This window comes from Leptopilina heterotoma, unplaced genomic scaffold, assembly GCF_015476425.1.
Source record: "Leptopilina heterotoma isolate Lh14 unplaced genomic scaffold, ASM1547642v1 Lhet_61, whole genome shotgun sequence".
Lineage (NCBI taxonomy): Eukaryota > Metazoa > Arthropoda > Insecta > Hymenoptera > Figitidae > Leptopilina > Leptopilina heterotoma.
In genome coordinates, this window is record NW_025111142.1 from 1019695 (window position 1) to 1039819 (window position 20125).

General features: G+C 20.3%; 1 protein-coding gene across 1 annotated transcript in view; it reads left to right on the forward strand.

Annotated features, from left to right (window-relative positions):
- Positions 1-8287: 8287 nt before the first annotated feature.
- Positions 8288-20125, forward strand: part of LOC122509690 (torso-like protein) — a 55129-nt gene continuing 43291 nt past the window's right edge. Inside the window, exon 1 of the mRNA XM_043623919.1 lies at positions 8288-8760. The gene's annotated coding sequence lies outside the window, so the exon portion shown is untranslated. The remainder of the gene's footprint in view (positions 8761-20125) is intronic.

The following is a 20125-nucleotide window of genomic DNA, read 5'->3' on the forward strand; positions in this document are numbered from 1 at the left end:
TGGCAAAGTTTTAGAAAAAAAAATCACCGGAAGCTCATACGTGTTAATGATATTACTATCTCTTCTGGTATATGTGGAATTTTTAGAATAAACACATAATTAGATCAAGGTTATTGGACTAGATATAATTTATGAAGTCTAGTTATAATTAAAAAGACAGTAAAAATATATTTCTTCTAAATTTATGAATTTTACATCTGAAAATCACCTGAGTTCTAGTAGGGACTAAACTCTGCACAATCCATGAAAAATAGATAATTTTATTTCAAATTTATAATTTTATAATCAAATTCTTTAAAACGATTCAATTATATTCAAAAAATATTCGAAATACAATTATTTTCAAATTTTTAGTATGTTCATAAAATTTCGTAAAACTATTCAATTATTTAAAAAGCAAGTTGTTCATTTCATGATCATTTAGCATCCTCAATATAATATATACAAATTGTTTAATTTTTTAACATTGAATAATTATTTTAAAATGTTAAGATAAAATTTATAAAAATACAAAATTTCAATTTTTTGTGAAAACTAACAGAAATTCAATTAATTTAGAAGATCATTTATTAAAAAATTTTGACAAAATCAATTATTTAACAAAAGTTTTATACAATTCTTCACAATAATTCAACTATTTTCACTAATAATAATATTTTTCAAAAAAAAAAAAAAAAAATTTTTTTTTTAATTTTCATAAAATTTTAAGCAAAAATTCAATTATTTTCATAGATAATAAAAACTTATCGAAGAATTCCAATTATTTTTAATACTATTTTAAATTAATTAATCAAAAAATTCAATTTTTTTCACAAATAAAGTTTTTCACAAGACTTCAATATTATTTAGAATAAAATTTTCATAATATTTATTATATTTTGAAAATATTATTTTTATTTAAAACAATATTTATAAAATTCTTATGAAGAATTCAATTATTTTTAAAAATAACAAATTTTTTTACAGGAATTCAATTATTTTCATAAATAATAAAATTCTTCTTAGGAATTTCATTATTATTTTTAATTTTAATAAATTTTTTGCAACCATTCAATTATTTTCATAAATAATTAAATTCATTGCAGGATTTCAATTCTATTTTTAATATAATTTTCTTGGAATTGCTCAAAAAATTTAATTATTAATAATAAAATTATTCGAAAAAAATCAATTATTTTCAAAAACTTACAAAAATTCTTCGCAGAAATTCAATTATTTTCGAAAAAATCTAAAAAAAAATTGTCAACATTTCAATTATATTTATAAATGAATAGCAAAATTCTTCGACAAAATTCAATTATAATATTAATAAATTAATTATTAATTAATTTATAATTACCTAATGTTATTAATTTATTTTATTTTTTTTATTAATTTTTATTATTATTATTAATTAATAATAATTAATATTTTTCAGGAATTTTAATAAAATTCATTGCAAAATTTAATTATTTTCAAAAATTTGAAAAAAAAAATTCTCGTCAACATTTCAATTACATACCTTTATGAATAGCAAAATTCTACTCCGAAATTCAATTATATTCAGGAACATTAATAAAATTCATTGCAAAAATTCAATTATTTTCAAAAATTTTATCAAAATTCATAAAAAAATTTCAATTATTTTCAAAAATTTTTCATAGTTCAATGATTTTCAATATTCTACAATAAATATTTTAATAAAATTTCCCAAAAAATTCAATTATTTAAAGAAAAAATGTTGATAAAATTCTACACGAAAATTCAATTATTTTCTAAAAGCAAATAAAAATTTCACAGGAATTCAATGATTTAAAATAGAATTTGCAGAAATTTTTTCGAAAAAATCATATATTTTAAAATATGGCATTAAATTCTTCGCAGAAATTTAATTCTTTTATCAAAAATATCTAAAAAAAAAAATGTCAACATTTCAATTAACTTTATAAATGAATAGCAAATTTTTTTTAAACAAAATTCAATTATTTTGAGGCATTTTAATAAAATTATTTGCAAAATTCAATTATTTTCGCATAAATAACAATATTTATCAGAAGAATACAATTATTTTTAAAAATAATAAATTTCTTCTTGGAAATTCAATTATTTAAAAAAATTCTAATAAAATTCGTTGCAAGAATTAAAATTTCTTTTCAGAATTAGAAAGAAGTAAATATTTTTGATGAAAATCAGGAAAAAGTCAGAAAAATAAAAAATATGAAATGGAATTTTTGTCAGTTTTGTGAATATTGTCTAAAACTAGTTACAGATTTTTATTACAGCGCAATCTATGTAAGCGAACGAAGAACAGTTAATAAAATATATCTACTGCCGATAACAAGAATTCCATCTTACCAGTATTGGATTATTTAAATATTCTTAAAAATCAAATTAATTCGTTTTCCCTTTCTTGCATATATATCGAAATCAACTAATAAATTACAAGCTTATCTCATTACATAAATACAATTATCTAATCTAATTTCAATTTTATTCATAATTAAAAAAAAAAAAAAAAAAAAAAAAAAATTAATTAATTAATTAATTAACATTAAACAATTAAGAGCAAAAAAAATTTATTTTAACAAAAATAATATAAAATTACTCGCAATTTGAGAAAAAAATAATTTTTATTTCAATGCTATAATTATGAAAAAAAAAAATTTTTATTAAAAATCTTTCCTCGTACTAAGCACAAGGTTATAGTATAATATTAAAATATATTATAATAAGAGAATCGAGGATACGTTGTCAGGAATTTAAATAAGATTAAAACAATTGTTCAAAAAAAAAAAAAAAAAAAAATTATATTTATAATTTTACATTATTACCAGTAATTGAAAAAAAAATTTATATTACTACAATCAAGATAAATGCACTGCTAAATAGTTTAGATAGAGAAAAAAAATACTATTTATTTTTAATTTCGAAAAAAAATTAAAAAAAGGATAAAATAACTATGTTAATTTGTAAGCAAATTGGAAAACCTACTTTCTCCTCTTTTCGAATTTACACAATAGTCCTGAAGATAAATGTTAAAAAAATTGCAATAAATTTTTTTTTCTTTTTCCAATAAAAAACGAATAGGTACCTGTTCACGTTTAGTTGGCCCTGACCCAAGAATTGAAAGTGTTCTCCATTCTGACAAAGATCCTGAATTGGTTTTACTTTGTCCCAAATGGATTATTATTATTATTATTATTATTATTATTATTATTATTATTATTATTATTATTATTTTTATTATAATTTTTATTAAATAAATAAAATTTATTAATTTTTATTAAATAAATAAAATTTATTAATTTAATATTGTTATTGTAACTCGAGATTGTAATTTGTCTGTATTTTTTTTCTTGCAAACCTAATAAAAAAGAATTATTATTATTATTATTATTATTATATAAATAAAAATTAATTTTTAATTAATTTGTACAATATTTTTTATCTTTTCGCTTTTCCTAATTTACTAACCATATTTTAAAAATTATAAATTAAGTACAAAATACTTTTATTTAAACATTTAAATAACAACTTTTATAAATAAACTTCCATTTCTTTTCAAATAGCACGTTGTTTATGTATATGTTTACATTTCATCGACTACACTAATGAAATTTGTATGGCAAATAATTTTTCTTTGCAATTTTTATCTCTTTGTAAGCAGATTTCTCAAAAATCTCTAAGTACAAAATAATAATAATAATAATAAAAAAAAAAAAAAAAAGAAATGTAAAAAAAAAAAATTTAACTTTAATAAAATTCTTCTAAACAATTCACATAATTTCAAAAAATGTAATAAAATTCTTCGAACGAGATTCAATTATTTTCAATATAATTTTGAAAAAAAAAATTCACAAAAGAATTGAATTTTTTTTTAATAAATTTTAATTAAATTCTATATAAGGATTCAATTATTTTTAATAGAATTTTCATTAAATTCGTCGAAAAAATTTGAAAAAATTTAATTAATTTAATTAATTTTCACAAATTATCCATAAAATTCTACAAAACAATTCAATTATTTTCAAAAATTTCATAAAATTCTACGCACGAGATTCAATTATTTTCAATAAAATTTCAAAAAAAATTTCTCAAAAGAATTTAATTATTTTTTAAAAATTCTTAGAAAAAATTCAATTATTTTAAAAATTATATAACAAAATAATTTCTAGGAATACGATTATTTTCAAAAATTAAAAAAAAATTTTTGTCAACATTTCAATTATCTTTATGAATAGCAAAAAACATCGTCGAAATTCAATTATTATTCAAGAATTTTATTAAAATTCATCGCAAAATTCAAATATTTTCATATTTAAACAATATTCATCACAAGAATTCTATTATTTTCAGAAATTTATTAAAATTCTTCGCAAAAATTAAATTATTTTCGAAAAAATCTCAAAAATATTGTCAACATTTTCAATTATCTTTATAAATTGATAGTAAAATTCTTCAACAAAATTCAATTATTTTCATAAGTAACAAGATTCATCACAAGAATTCAATTATTTTTAAAAATTAATAAAATTTTTTGCAGAAATTCAATTATTTTCGAAAAAATCTCAAAAAAATTGTCAACATTTCAATTATCTTTATAAATGAATAGCACAATTCTTCGACAAAATTCAATTTTCTTTTCAGAAATTTTAATAATTGCAAAATTCAATTATTTTCATAAATAACAGTATTGATTACAAGAATTCAATTATTTTCAAAAAATTGTAATAAAATTCATTGCAAAATTTCAATTATTTTCAAAAATATTTCTTATTTCAATGATTTTCAATATTCTACTATTTTAATAAAATATTTCGCAGAAATTCAATTATTTTCAAAAAATCAACAAACAAAAAAAATGTCAACATTTCAATTATTTTTATAAATGAATAGCAAAATTCTGTGATAAAATTTAATTATTTAAAATAATTATAAAAAAATACTTCGTTGGAATTCAATTATTTACAAAAATTTTAATAAAATTCTATACAAGAATTGAATTATTTTCAATAAAATTTTTATTATTTAATTATTTTTTTCAAGATAAGAGATAAAAAATTTTTGAAAATAGAGAAAGTATTATTATTTTGACGAAAGTTTTTATCGGTATAGATAAAACTGATTATAAAAAAAAATTCTGTTTTAATCGATAATCATGTTAAAGTTTGAATGACAGATATTTTTTTGTCAGGGTAAAGAGTGAGATTTATCCTTAAAATATGCGACAAATGTGTCATTTTGTATTTGACTTCCTCTTCCTTCCCTTAGATAGAACTTTATCTTACTCAAAAAATTACGAGATTAAAAAGAATATCCCTGGAACCTTTAACTATTATGTATTTTTAAAATTATCTATTTAAAAAAAAAATATTTACTATTAAAATTTTTAATTCCTAAAGTTACAGATGCTAAAACTGTAATCCAATTATTATAGCACCTGTTTATTAACTTTCAGAATTTAATTTTATACCTAAATATTCTTTAAAAAAAAAAAACAATATAAATATTTTTAAAATAAAATCTGGGTGCTTGTTTAAGATTCATTAAAAATAATATTAAAACAGTATTTTGGAAATTATATTAATTTTAATATTTTAAAAAGCAAACACATGAATTTTTTAACTGATTCTTGAAAGGTAATTTTTAAAAATTTACCTATATCCTCCTTATTCTTATTTTAATCGCAAAACTTTTTTCACTTCTGATCACTTATGATATTTTATATATATTTTTTTATTCTCTTGTCTTTCACTTTTTATCATCCCATATATTAAGAATATTATTAAGAATGATGAAGAATATTTAAGAAAAAAAACACGTGTTCTTCACTTTGTAATCTGTAGTATTCTGTAATTCTCTGTAATATTCATCATGTATCATGTATAATACTCAGATTTTGATCGCTCGACGTAGACTTAAAATTTTGAAAAAATAAAACCGCCCTCAAGATTGGCAGTGTCTAGCCATTCATTAATATTTTTCAAAATACAAAATAATAATTTGCACATGGAAAAAAAGGAAAAAATAGGTGAAAACATTCTTTTTCAATGTTTCGAAGCAGTATATAAACACGGTGGGAAGAATGATAAAATAGAAAAAGAAACTCGCTTGCGTGAAGAGCGATGGGCTTTGAAAACCACACGAATCCTGAATAATAAGCACGTTCGGTTAGAGAGCAATAATATCATATCCGCGCGCATGGAAGATATTATTATAAATACATATACATATATAGAGATTGTCTGCACGCATGTTGACCTTCACCCTTTTGTTTTATTTCAGGTAAATTGGTTCAAAAATATTCCCCATATGTGATTTACAGGTGTTTAACAGAAACATTCTTATTATAACAGAAAAATAATTTTTAAGATTCAAACGTTTTTTTTTTTTTTATTAAATTTTCTTGAATAATCTACAAAACGACAAAATATGATGTTTTAGATATTTTCTAGAATAATTTTTCGTACAGAAAAATTGTTCTAAATTTTTTGAACCTTTTTTTGTCCAAGTTTGACGGTCTGCACTTTCTAAGAAAAAAATTACACGTTAATGGCCTATAAGTAATTTTTATAGTGTGGCAAATGACATTTAAAATAAGCCTAAGATCATTAAAAAGCGTTCATTATTTTAGAACTTTTAGAAGTTATTCAAATTTTTGTAAAACAATGAATATGACGATTTTTCTAAAAATATCTAAATGAAATATTGTCGAAATCTTAAATTAAATTAAAATAATTAAATTAAAAAAAAAAAAAAAAAAAATTAAAAAAAAAAAAATTTTAATTAAATCTTAAATCTTTATCTTTCAAAAAAGAAAAAAATTTTACATTCCATACGTTTTATATTTTAAAATGTTTTTCAATCACCTGAAAATGGGTGGTCTCTCAATTTTGACCGGTAGTGTTAGTTAGTTAGCTAGTCAGTTAGTCATGGTTACCACAAAGCCTGTAAATCCTGGAAAACCTGGAAAAGGTATGGAATTTAGAAAAAGGTAAGGGAAACCTGGAAATAGTATGGAATTTAAAAAATAATCTCGAATTTTGCCTGTTTTAAAAGATTTTGAGAACAATTTGTTCTAGCAATAGTTTAGGAGCAGTAAAAAATTATATGACTAAAAATTGTTAGTAATCAGAAGATAAATTTCGCTCTAAATAATTTTTCATCCTCTGCTGATTATCGGCTGTGGTTACTTTTTATGAATTGTGAATTAAATAATTTTTTACGACTCAGATATTAATTGGAATTATTCTAGCAATAGTTTGGAACAAGTAAATAATTTTATGACTAAAAATTGTTAGGAAACAGAAGATGAAGTTCGTTCAAAACCATTTTTCATCTTCTGCTGATTATCGGCTGTGGTTACTTTTTATGAATTGTGAATTAAATAATTTTTAATGACCCAGATATTAACTGGAATTGTTCTTGTTATAAGTTAGGACCAGGAAATAATTTTATGACTAAAAATTGTTCGTAAAGTTCGCTCAAGAATAATTTTTTATTTTCTGCTGATTATCGGCTGTGGTTACTTTTTAGGAATTGTGAATTAAATAATTTTTTTGTGACCCAGATATTAACTGGAATTGTTTTAGTAATAAGTTAGGACCAGTAAAAAATGTTATGACTAAAAATTGTTAGTAAATTTCGCTCAAAAATAATTTTTCATCATCTGCTGATTATCGGCTGTGGTTAGTTTTTAAAAATTGTGAATTAAATTAATTTTTATGACCCAGACATTAATTGGAATTATTCTAGCAATAGTTTGGGACCAGTAAATAATTTTATGAGTAAAAATTGTTAGTAAGCAGAAGATAAATTTCGCTCTAAATAATTTTTCATCTTCTGCTGATTATCGGCTGTGGTTACTTTTCATGAATTGTGAATAAAATAATTTTTTATGACGCAGATATTAACTGGAATTGTTCTTGTTATAAGTTAGGACCAGTAAATAATTTTATGACTAAAAATTGTTAGTAAATAGAAGATACAGTTCGCTTAAAATAATTTTCCATCTTCTGCTAATTAACTGTTTACTATAGAAAACAGTAATTACCAACTTTTTAAATGTACTCGAATAAATTTAAATACAAAAATGAAATAGTGAATTTTTTTTTGGCAGAGGGGTGGGGGTATCGAAAAAGTCATGGTCAAAGTTTGGTCCATTTTGAGAGTATAGAGTGTATGACACGCACACGTGCGTGCGTGCTTGCATGTAAAAAGAAGTGCTCCCCGCACGCTCACCAAAAATGAGACAAGACAAACGAGAAGAAAAGTTCTCCACACTCCTGACACACGATGGAAGGCAATGATTCGTTGTTGGTTTGTTGCATGTATTAAACAAGCGACATTCACGAGTGGCCTCACGGCTATCCGATTCAGATTTGCCTGTGCAGTCGCAGCCGGTCTCTTCGGTACATAACGACGACGACGACGAGGACGACGACGACGACGCACTCTCAACAGTGAGCGTCGCGACGCCAATCGAAATTTTTGTAGAGTCGCGCGTGTTTCGAAAAATTGCGCGCGAATTTATTTCAAATTGGTGCGCGAGTGTTTTTCATTTTTTTTTGTGATAATTTTTGTGTGCTCTTAAATCAATAATTAATACATTATCATCAAGCATGATTAGTGGAATTTTTTGTTTAAAAATTAAATCAAAAAAATAAAATTTATTTTTTAAATTTTAAGTTCTCTATGGTGGCAAAAGAAGGGACAAAACTCACCGGTATTTGGTGTTCTGGTGTATAATTATCATGACGTAGATCTAGTTCTTGAGCGCAGGTAAATTTTGTCTAAAATTAAAAAAAAAAGAATCATGAAATTATTATAATCTGTCAGTTGGTAAACATTATGTCAAAATTATTTTTTGTATATTTTTAATCCATGGGTAAAAAATGTCAAAAACTTTGCCCATAGATTCAAATTTTTTTTTTTTTTTTTTTTTTAACTTTTAAACTATAAACAATCTTTTTTTCTTCTTTCCAAAAATTTTCAAAAATTTGAAGTTTTCGCACATTCAATAAAAAATTAATTTTCGTTCTCGAAATTCTTGAAATGATAACCAATTTAGATTTTTTAATCTTATTTTTGACTTTTATCTTTAAAAAAAAAAATTTTTGATCACAAGTAAAACACTTGAAATAAAAAATAAAAATGATAAAGTTAAGTTATAAAATAATAGAAAAAATATTTTTTTTTTCGAGGGTGAAAAATATTTTTTTTTTCGGGGGTAAAAAATATTTTTTTTTTTTTCGGTGGTGAAAAATATATTTTTATTGCTTGTTCCAAATAAATATTCATTGATTAAAATAAAAGTGAAACGTCACGTCGATTTTTATTTTGAATCAGCAAATTTTTGTGCATCTCGCAACGAATATGGTCGGTTTTTGTTGCTCGGTGCGCAAAATTTATACAGTTCTAGTTTTATGATATCGAGAATGGAAAAAGTCTCTGAGCGCGTAACAGGCCAACTTTTTCCGCATAGAGTATCTCTCTCTCGTGAACTGACGAGAGTAGATCGTGAGTTCTGCTCCACTTGCAAAACTATTTGACTCGCAAATTGTACCTTTTTCTATTCTCTCCACCCCCCCCCCTCTCCCTCCACCAATTTTTCTTACCATTACCACCCCCAACTTAATTATTATTATTATTATTAAATTCGAAAAATTTAAAATATTTTCATAAATATGATAAAATTCTTCGTAGAAATTCAATTATTCACAAATATATATTTGTTTTCAAAATTCATTGAAAGAATTTATTTTTTTTCGAAGATTTTAATAAAATTCTTTGATAAAAAAAAAAAAAAAAAAAAAATAATTTTTTTTTTGCAAAAATTTTAATATAAAATTCTAAATAATAATGAAAATTATTTCTGAAAAAAAATTATAATTTATAGAAATTATAGCATTTTTTTTAAACAAAAATTTTTAATAAAAGTTTAATAAAATTTTTCAAAACTATTCACTTATTTTCAAAAAATTTAATAAAATTCTTCGAATGAGATTTAATTATTTTCAATACAATTTTGAAGAAAAAAATTCACAAAAGAAAAAAAAATTAAAAAATTTAAAAAAAAATTAAATAAAATAATAAATCAAATAATAAATAATAATAAATAATAATAATAAATAAAATTCTATATAAGAATTGAATTATTTTCAATAGAAGTTTAATTAAATTAAATTCGTCGAAGAAATTTGCAAAAATTTAATTATTTTCATATACATATATAATAAAATTCTTCGCAAGAATTCAATTTTTTTTTGCAATTTAATTTTAATAAAATTTCTCCAATAAATTCAATTATTATTTTTTATATAAAATTCTTCATAAAAATTAAATTATTTTTAAAATAATTTTAATTGAAAAACTCAAAAGAATTTCATTATTATTCTCGCAAAATTTCCATAAAATTTTTCAAAATACATTATTGAATAATATTCAAAAATTTTAATAAAATTCCAAGGCAAAAAATTATAAACCTAAATTTTTTTTTATACTTAGGTATTTTTTTTAAGGTAAACAAATTATTTCTCACAAATTATTTCAGAAAATTGTAATAATTACAAAAATAACAATTATTTTCAATAAATAATTTTAATAAAATCTTTCGGAAGAATTCAATTATTATTTTTTTAAAATTAAGTAAGTATCATTTATACACAAATTTTTTTTTTTTTTTTTTTTTAAATGGTATACATATTTACAATTTTTTGTCCCTTTATTTATCAATTTTACATTTATTGACGATAAATACATTGTTTGATGATATAAAAATATTTTTAACTAACTTCCTGAACTATAAAAAATAATTTTTTTTTTATCACCGACAATTATAATATTTATTATGTAACAATGGTTGATAATAAACACAATACTACAGTTCGAGTATAAAAAGGCAAGAAAATTTCAAATTCATTCAAATATTCCAAAACATTTTTTTGAAGTCAAATTGAAAAAAAATCAATAATGAAAACTTATTCAGCAATTCTTTTTGCAACAGTTTTAGTTGTTTGCTGGGCAGCAATGGCAGTGGCTGGTCCTGAGGTTAAAACTATAGGTTAGAGACAAAAAAATTTTAATATTTTTAAAATATTTGAATTTCTTTGGGAAGAATGTTATTATTTATAAAAAAAAATTAAATTCTTACCATATTTTTGATTTCATTAAATTTTATTTTTTTTTGAAAATAATTGAATTCCTACGAAGTACTTAATTTTGTTACAATTATTAAAATAATTGAATTCTTTTAAAAGAACTTTATTTAAATTTTTGAAAATAATTTAATTGCTTTGAAAAATTTTATGGAAATTTTGTGAAAATAATTAATTCTTTTCAGGAATAAGGAATTCAATTAAAATTTTATTGAAAATAATTGATATTTTTTAAAGAATTTTATATAAATAATAATTGAATTCTTTAGAGAAATTTTATTAAAATTATATTAAAAACAATCTCGTACGAAGAATTTTATTAATGTTTTTAAAAAAGTAATTGAATTCTTTTGAAGAATTTTTGTGGAAATTTTGTGAAAATAATGAAATTAATTAAATTTTTGCAAATTTTTTCAACGAATTTAATTAAATTAAATTCTATTGAAAAAAAATCAATTCTTATATATAGAATTTTATTCAAATTAGAATTTAAAAAAAAAAATTTATTAATAATAATTAAATTGTTTAAATGAATTTTATTAAAGTTGAATTTTTGTAAATTTTCGAATCTGAAATTATTCAAAAATTGAATTTGATTTATTAAAATTTTAGAAATTTACTATAATTTATGTTATAATAATAAATTAAATATCTAATATTTTGCTGTAGTTATTCATATTATTTATAAAAATTAATTATTCAATTATTTTTGGAATTTTTGTGAAAATAATTAAATTTATTAAATTTTTGCAAATTTTTTTCGACGAATGTACCTAATTAAAATTTTATTGAAAATATAATACTTTAATAATTCTTATATAGAATTTTGTTAAAATTATTAAAACATAATTTAATTTTTTTGGGAATTTAGAAAAATTTTTTTGAAAATAATTGAATATTATTTTGTAGAATTTTATAAAAATTGATTTTTTCTTTAAATTTTGAATTTTTAAACTTCAATTACGTCAATTTTTGCAATATTGAAATTATACTGAAAGTAAGATTTATTTTTTACACTGTAATAAGTTTTTTAATTTTAAATTAAATTACTATTTTTTTATAGTTAAAAAATAGTTATTTTTTAGTAAATAATAATTCATCATTGTTTAGTAATTAATAACTAGTTTTTTTTTAAATTCTAGTTTACTTATTTGGTACCAAAAATTAGTTATTTTTTTTACTAATAATTAGTTTAGTACAAATTTTTTGTACTGTCAATTATTTATTTCTGTAGCCATAAAATTATGTATTTTTTAAAATACCTAATAATTATTTTTTTTTTACTAATAATTACTTACTTTACCAATAATTACTTACTGAAAATATTAATATAAATAAATTCACAATTATTTAAATAATATAAATATGAAAATTAAATTTTTTTCTGTTATCTTACAATTCAATATTTCAAAAAAAAAAAAAAAAAAAAAAATATTTTTTATAAAAATTTTGCATTACGTATTTATTATAAATAATCGCGAAAAATTTCAGGCGATTGATTGGTTTTTTTTTCTACAGTTGAGATTTTCATTTTCTTATCAACAATCACGTGCAGGAATGTAGAAAATATTTATATACGTCTAAATGTATATGAATAAAAAAAAAATATTAATATTAATTAACAAATTAAATTTATCGATAAAAATAATGTAACTGACTCTTTATTAATGTAATAAAAATAAAAAAAAATAATAATAAATTGAAATTAAGTTAGAAAATAATTAATTTAAAAACGAAAAAAAATCATTCGTGATAGAGGTATAAATATCAAATTATTATTATTATTATTATTATTATTATTATTATTATTATTATTATTAAATTATAATAAAATATAAATAATAATGTTAATAATAAAAATAGTTATATTATTGTTACCATCATTTTACTTTTCTGATTTTTATTATTATTGTTATTTATATTTATTTTTAATTTTTTATTATTATTTATATTATTATTAATATTATTCTCTTTATTTATTTGATTGATTTTATAATATATAAATTTTTTTTTCATAACAATAAATAATTATTAATAATAAATAAATTAAAAAATATTAGTAGGTGTTATAAAATATCAGTGAAATATTTTTTTTTTTTGAAATAATAATAATAGAAAAATTAGCAAACAATTTTTCCTTTCATGCAAATGAAAAACGTGATTTATGTTAAGATTTACGACTACATATATAAACGTTTCATGTGGAGTGAAAAGTACCTTGGACTTAAATATATGTACATATACAAACACATTTTTTTTTTTTTTTTTTTTTTTTTTTTTAAAGTGCATTTTACTACATACCTGTGGACCCTGTGGACCAGAATTAAATATTTTATTGAGAAAGTGTCTGTGGACTGTGTACGAGGAAACGTTCATAAATATTGTCACGCTCTCTTGGGGGGTTAAAGGAAAGGGGGGTGGTGGGTATTAAACGTTGTCAAATTTTTTCTCGAGTATAACATTTTTTGTGTTATGTTTAATAGGGGTTAGTGTTTAAAAATTTTTAAAAAGTAAAAATTAAATAAAGACTTTAAAAATTATAAAAGTACGAAAAAATCGCTGTACTTGTAATTGGAAAAAACAAAAAAAAAACTTTTTAAAAACTTTTTTTTTTTTTTTTTTTTTTAACTATAAAATAGTAAAAGAATAAAAATTACGTTTGTTATATAATTGAATTACATAACTGTCGAATTAGTCAATATAAATAATTTATTCACCATCGTTAATGTCACTTTTAATTAACCCATTTAATGCGGCTAAGAGTTCGTAATTCAATCCTTAATTTTGCATATATGAACTATATTATACGTTAAATAATCCGCCGCGTTAGGAAATAATCTATATTATCTTAAAAGTATTGTGAATATATATAATAATAATAAAATAAAATTTTTAGACCCGTTATATATTTTTTATCGTTTCCATAGTGTTAACTATATATTTAAGCGCTCGCATGTTAAATGTGGTGAGAATTAGAGTTTGCAAACTATTATAAAAAGTTCTTCCTGAAACAGGAGTGAAATTTCCCTCTGTTTTCAATTTTTTTTTTTTTTTTTTTTTTTTTTTTTTTTTTTTTTTTTATTCACTGTTGGTACTCGCAGACAAAAAGTCTTTGGACAATAAACCGCTTTTGAAGTAGCTTTGAAGTCCTGAGAAAGAAACTTGTTTTACTAGTGAAAATGTCACTGCCTTGACAAGTTTAACGTAATCGTAGTCAAGTCAAGGCTAATTCGAGGGCTATTTTTTATCATTTATTAAGTGTCAACGTTCGTATTATTTCACACTAACAACTTATAGTAAATAAATTTTTTTTAAAACTATATTTATTAAAAAAATCGTTTCTTTAAAACGATTCAATTATTTTCAAAAAATATTCAAAATTCAATTATTTTCAAAAAATATTCAAAATTCAATTTTATGTATTTTCAAAAAATATTCGAAATTCATTTTCAATATCTAATATTTTCATTAAATTTTCCAAAAGAATTCAATTCTTTCAAAACAAAAAATCGATAAAATTCATCCAAAATTCAATTATTTTCATTAATAATAAAATTTCCATAGGAATTCAATTAATTTAGAATAGCATTTTCAAAAAAAAATTCGAAAAAATGAAATTAATCAATTATTTAACAAAATTTTTATACAATTCTTCACAATAATTCAATTACTTTTACTAATAATAACAATTTTCATAAGAATTCAATTTTAAATTTTTTTTTTTTTTTTTTTTTTTTTTATTAAATTTCTAATAAAATTCTAAGCCAAAATTCAATTATTTTGATAGATACCTAATAAAACCCATCGAAGGATAACAATTATTTTTTATACTATTTTAAAATAATTCAATCGAAAAATTCAATTATTTTCACAAATAAAGTTTTCCACGAGTATTCAAGTATTTAAAATAAAATTTTCGTATAATATTTATTATCGAAAAAATTAATTATTTAAAACAATGTTTATAAAATTCTTATGAAGAATTCAATTATTTTCAAAAATAACAAAATTTTTCACTGAAATTCAATTCTTTTTAAACAAAATTTTTCGAAATAATTCAATAATTTTTATAAATACAAAAAAATTCTTCTCAGAAATTCAATTATTTTTGGAATATTTTAATAAAATTCTTTGCAACTTTTCAATTATTTTCATAAATAATAAAATTCATCGCAGGATTTTAAATATTTTTAATAAAATTTTACAGGAATTGCCCAAAAGTTGTATTTATTCTTAATAATGTCATTTTGATTCCTCGAAAAATTCAATTATTAAAAAAAATTTTTTGTTAATTATTTGGAAGAATTCAATTATTTAGAAAAATATTAGAATTTTTTTACAGGAATTCAATTATTTTCAAATATTTTAATAAAATTCTTTGCAAAATTCAATTATTTTCATAAATAATAAAACTCATCAAAGAATTTCAATTATTTTTTTAAAATTAATTAATCGAAAAATTCAATTATTTTTACTAATGAATGTTTTCCACAAGAATTCAATTATTTAAAATAAAATTTTCACAATATTTATTATATTTTGAAAAAATTAATTAATTTAAAACAATGTTTATAAAAAATTCTTATGAAGAATTCAATTATTTTCAAAAATAACAACATTTTTCGTAAAAATTCAATTCTTTTCATTGAACAATAAAAATTTCTCAGGATTTTAATTATTTTTGAAAATTTTAATAAAATTCTTCCCAAGAATTCAATTATTTACAGAAATAATAATATTCTTCGAAAGAAATCAATTATTGAAGATAAATAACAAAATTATTCCTGGAAATTTAATTATTTTGAGGCATTTTAATAAAATTCTTTGCAAAATTCAATTATTTTCATAAATAACAATATTCATCACAAGAATTATATTTTTTTTAAAGTAATAAATTTTTTCTCGATAATTCAATTATTTAAAAAAATTCCAATAAAATCGTTTGCTGGAATTCAATTATTGTCATAAATTTTATTTGAATTCTTTGTAAAATTTAATTATTTAAAAAAAAAATTCGCAATTCAATGATTTTCAAACTTTTCATAAAATTTCCAAACATAATTCAATTATTTAAAATTTCTTTTGTATAAATCTTCGTAAGAATTCAATTCTTTTCATGAATAATAAAAATGAATTGAATTTCTCAGGAATTCAATTATTGAAATTATAGAATTTGCCTAAAAATTAATCGAAAGAAATGAATTATTTAAAAATTTTTATAAAATTCTTCGCAAGAATTAAATTATTTTTACAACTATATTTAAATTCTTTTACGAATAATAAAATTCGCTGCAGAAATTGAATTTATTATCGCAGGATAAGAAAGAAGTAAATATTTTTGATAAAAATTAGGAGAATATAATAAGAATAATATTTATTTATAATTATAATTTATAATAATATTTATAATAAGAATATATTGTTACATTGCATAAGTACTATAAAATCATTTAACGATTGATTGTTCATGATTTATCACAATTACTACAAATGACGAATATAAAGACGCTTTACTACCGTTTGACCTAAGAAAGACAAACAACAGTCTTCCTTTTTATTAACTGATTTTATTTATTATTTTATTATTATATTTTATTTTTTTATTTATTATTTTACTGCATATTTTTCAATTTTGTGTCATTTCTTTTTTATTTTAGTTTTTGAATTACAATTTTCCTTATTTTATTACTTTTCTTTTTATATTTATCATTTTCTTATTTACTTGATTTATTGACAAGTTTATTACTTTTTTTTTAATTTCTTCTTCTCTGAATTATTTTTTAATATGTGAGAAAAAATTACTAATTTTTAGTCAAAACTAACTGAAACTAATTTTTTTTTTTTTTTTTTTATAAGTCAGTTATTTTTTATTCTAGAGAGAAGGGTCAGAAAAATTGATTTCTTCATTAGAAAAGTAGTGACAACATAAGTAAAATGTATTCCAAAAAAATGTTGTTTTAAATTGTTTTTTTTTTTTTTTTTTTTTTTTTTTTTTTGTTTTGAAAAAAGTATTTCTTTAGATAGTTAGTACCACGCACAATATTTCTATATTCTGACACAGATCCAGTTAGATAAAAAGTGTACTTTCTTCGCTCTAAAATAAAAGAATGCGTACGCACAACAATTGTAAGCAACGTATTCATTTTAGTGTATAATTATAAAAGAAAAACGTAAAGTGTTACAATTACATTGGTATATGTATACTTTGTGTTAAATATTTTTGCATTCTTGCATACTAATGTAATTCTTATTACTAATGTAAAAAATTTCAAAAATGTTTAAAACAGTTTCAAGTGAAACATAAAAATAAAAGAAAAATTATCACTACGCACAATATTTATGGGTTCTCGTTTTTTTTAGAAAGAAAAAATTTTCTAAATGCAAATAAAAATTTATCGCACTAGAGCAGAGTGAAGAATTAATAAAGCAAAAAAAAAAAAAAAAAAATTAATTGAAAATTATTCATAAAACTCCGGAACGTTGAAGAAAAATATAGATAATATAATTGCGGAGAGACAAAATCAATTCTAAAGATTCAAGAATTGAGAAATGGTGAATGTGCGCGTATCTTCAAGATGCAGTGAATGATAAATATTTCCAAAGATTCTATCTTCGAATATTTCGTAACTGTTGAAACTGTAATTTCGTTTAAATCTACTGACATCAGAACTGTTTAGCAGATGCTTTGTCTACAAGGCAAAAAAAATGCTTTATTATTCGATAATAAAATAATAAAAAAAAAAAAAAAAAAAAAAAAAAAAAAAAAAAATTCAAAGCCAAACGTCAGGCTGATTAATTAAAATTAGTAATAACTTTTTTACTAATAATAAACTAAAAAATAATAAACAATTCAAATTTAGAGAGTCAAGTACTGTGGGTGACATTCATCTATATCTAATTCCCTATTAATTTGCTCCTAAACCAGTTTGTCAATTTTAAAGTCTTTAACAACTCTTGTAGTGATCATTCTACTGGAATAAATTAAATAAATTATTTTTAATAATAATTGTCTTTTTTTTCAACATTTCCTTTCGCTTTCTTAAATCCCAGATTGTGACAATCTAATTTTGTTAATGTTCCTTTTGGTTTATTGTTTCAATTGGACAAGATGCTTAACTACATTTTCATCGCAGTGCTTCGAGTAATGGATGCGCAATAAAACGACATTATAAGCAATAAGCAATTCAAGCCATTGGATTGATATAAAATTAATGATGGATAATAATGATACATTATATAAAGTTACTCCATAATCATATTGAATATTAGAAAATCAAATATAAACCGCTTAGAATAATTGTAAAATTTATTTTTCTATTTACTTTTAAAAACAATATTGTTACTGAAAAACTAAATTACCTAGAAAATGACTTATTTACTCTACTTACTTATTGTGTTAGAAAAAAAGGTCATAATATACTTTTAAATCTTGTCGATCCTTGACGTTAACGAATCCAATGATTGTTTTTCAAAATTCAAAATGGCGGATTCAAGATGGCGGTACAAAAAGATCAAAATCACTCGGATTTGCTTGATTCTCAAAAATTATAGTCACAAATTCTTCAAAACGATTCAATTATTTTCAAAAAATATTAAAAATTTATTTTTAATATCTAATATTTTCAAAATAATTTTGCAAAAGAATTGAATTTAAAAAAAATTAATAAAATTCATCCAAAATTCAATTATTTTCAAAAAAAAAAAAAAAAAATTGGAAAAAATAAAATTAATCAATTATTTAACAAAATTTTTATACAATTCTTCACAATAATTCAATCACTTTCAATTATTTTTAATACTATTTTAAATTAATTAATTGAAAAATTCAATTATTTTCAAAAATAACAATTTTTCACAGAAATTCAATTTTTTTTTAAACATTTTAATAAAATTTTTCGAAATAATTCAATTATTTTTATAAATAAAAAAAAATTTTCACAAACTTTCAATTATTTTTGAATATTTTAATAAAATTCTTTGCAACTATTTAATTATTTTCGAAAATAATAAAATTCTCACAGGATTTCAATTATTTTCAATACAATTTTACAGGAATTGCGCAAAAAATGTAATTAGTCTTAAAAATTTAATTTCAATTCCTCGCTAAAATTCAATTATTAAAAAAATTTTTTTTCATTCTTTGGAAGAATTCAATTATTTACAAAAATATTAAAAATTTTCACAGTAATTCAATTATTTTCTAATATTTTAATAAAATTGTTCCCAAGAATTCAATTATTTACAGAAATAATAATATTCTTCAAAAGAATTCTATTATTAAAGATAAATAACAAAATTATTCCCGAAAATTCAATTATTTAAAAAAATTTTAATATATAATTCTTTGCAAAATTCAATTATTTTCGTAAATAACAAAATTTTACGTACGAATTCAATTATCTTCATAAGTAATAAAATTCTTTGCAAAAATTCAATTATTTTCAATTTTTTTTTAAAGAATTTTTAGTCGTTCGGGTAATTTATAAGAATAAATAAAAATACAACAATTTAAATTAACAAAATCAATAATTTATTAAAAATATTTTGTTCTCGGAGCGAGGTTGTGCTCAGGACGAGAAGTAGGCAATTACTGAATGTAAAATGGCTACTACCAAACTTAAGCGTCGCTTGGGAAAAGAGATAGAGAAAAATTAGCCAAAAATATGTAAAGGATAGAAAAAGATGAAAAAGTGGTAAAGAGTGGGAATTGCAAGTTTAAACCTGCATATTTGCTATTATCCTGTACGAACCGATTTTTATGATAGGGTCTCGGTGTAGGTATACACGTTGACCGTAAAGGGAAGAAAAGTTTCGTACAGAACACTTTTAAGGAAAACTAAATTTACATTTAGAAAACTGTATAAGTTACAATTTATATTAATATTATTTTTGAGCACAACCAAGAATTCAACATAAGAAACATAATGATATTTCATGTAGTGTGTTACATTATGTGTGTGTATGTGTGTTTATTTGTTTGTGTCAATTCC